This window comes from Rhagoletis zephyria, unplaced genomic scaffold, assembly GCF_001687245.7.
Source record: "Rhagoletis zephyria isolate East Lansing unplaced genomic scaffold, Rhagoletis_zephyria_1.1 Rzeph_scaffold_22944, whole genome shotgun sequence".
Lineage (NCBI taxonomy): Eukaryota > Metazoa > Arthropoda > Insecta > Diptera > Tephritidae > Rhagoletis > Rhagoletis zephyria.
The window spans coordinates 3,645-5,546 of NW_016180002.1; the positions used below are offsets into that span (position 1 = coordinate 3,645).

General features: G+C 33.4%; 1 long non-coding RNA gene across 1 annotated transcript; it reads left to right on the plus strand.

The window, feature by feature from the left end:
- The first annotated feature begins 228 nt into the window (after positions 1-228).
- Positions 229-1,645, plus strand: LOC108381560 (uncharacterized). The gene is made up of 4 exons (XR_001849631.1): positions 229-443; positions 504-565; positions 658-785; positions 842-1,645. It is a non-coding gene; the product is annotated as an uncharacterized LOC108381560 (long non-coding RNA).
- The last annotated feature ends 257 nt before the right edge of the window (positions 1,646-1,902 follow it).

Here is a 1,902-nt window from a genome sequence, read left to right on the forward strand (position 1 = left end):
GTTTTATTAATATTCGTACAAGTCCATTAAAGCTCCTTCCCCGCCAAAAAGAATTGCCGTCGCACATTTACAAAATTTTTCATAGGTACACAATCAAATAAAGCCCAGGTGTAAGTTCCAATTTAAGCATTGGTAATTGTAAGAGCTCAGATAAATACATACCTATTTTGTAATACAAATGTTTCACTCCCCGTTGAATTATACTGAAAGCATTTAGTTATTTTACATGATGCAATAATGAAAGGTGTTATACGTTGGCAACTTCTCGCTCTAATCCGCCATCTTGAACTACCTTAGGAGAAACTGTGTTGTTTCTTTGCTATTTTCACTGAACATTTCCCAAAATATTAGAAAAAAATTCTGAACAAGCTACATTGATTCAATTTTCGTTGTTCGTTTTGTTCTTATTCGCTGACATTTGTTTTCCAATTGCGTGAAATTTGGTAAGTATTGTAATAAAACCGAATTATTTTACAAATAAATTATAATTTTGCATTTATTAGGTCATTTCCTTAGTGTTTCGCTGACCGACCTGTGCTGGTATTGTGATTAAGAGCTAATACACGTAAGTTACAACATATTATTTTGACTTTATTGATGAACCATTCCATTTGAGCTCTTTGTTATTTCAAAACCTAATGAACCATTTATTCGCAGATTTTTCGGACGATTCTGCTGTGCTGCGTTCCTGCTCCGCCTGTATATTGCTCCGCCCGTATTTTATAGTGTTGCGTTCCTGTTGCGCCTTTGCATTAGTGTGTGCGTTGTGATTTAGACACGTTGAAGTAAGTTGAAACCAGGTTCTCGTTTGTTAAAAACCTAAAAAACCATTTATTTGCAGATTTTTTGTATGCTTCTGCTGTGCTGCGTTCCTGCTCCACCCGTGTATTAGATTGCTGCGTTCCTGTTAACATACATATCGTCGCTTAAAGTACAAAACCGCGTAACTGACATTTGCTGCTAAAAATTGGATTCGCTCACACACGTTTTTGGATCAATCCTTATCCATTCTTCCTGAAATATACTAGCCAAAAATGCGATTGCTTTTTACAAAAAGATAACCATTTTGAAATATGAGTGTTTTTACTCTCTAGAAATTAATTTATGCAACCTCGCATACGTGGGTTTGCATTATCTCTATACGCGGTTTTGCAATTTATTGATACATGGTTTTGTACTTTAAACGACGATATGTATGTAGATGTATGTACATGTATATCACATATATTGACTTAGATATGTATACACAATTAATGGTGTACATAAATTTTTTTATATTGAAACTAGATATGTATATAGTACATATTTTATTATTATTAGTCGGTTCAAAAAAGTCCTATCTCAAATAAAAATACTTCGAAAATGTGCTGAGATAGGGTGTTTTTGAACCGAGTTCCGAGATAGGGCATTTTTCAATCAAATTCTAAAATAGGGCGTTTTTCAGCCAAATTTTGAAATAGGGCGTTGAAAAGCTTTCTGATATCGGGCGTTTTCGACCTGGCTGCCGAGATAGGTCGATCTTCTACTCAGCCATCGATATATGGTCGAAGTTTTCGTTATATGGAAGACGATTAAACACGATTTGTTTTTAATCGATTCTAAAAAAACTAAGGTAATTTTTAGCCACTTCAAACTTGCATATAATTAGACTAGAATTGAAGGGGCTATAAAACTGAGTGCTCAAAAAAATTCTAACACTTCTGAGAAAAAAGTTTGAATTTTGGTTGAAAATTGTTTGTATTTTTTGTAGTTTTCTACGATGTTTTAAAATTCGGTTTATATGGGTTTTGTTAGAAATTCAACTTTACTTTTGTTGCAAATTCTAAGCAATAAATAAATTAACATGAGAGGGAAATAATATCACTTTGAAATGGGGTTGCTATTGATATGACCGATACTGTA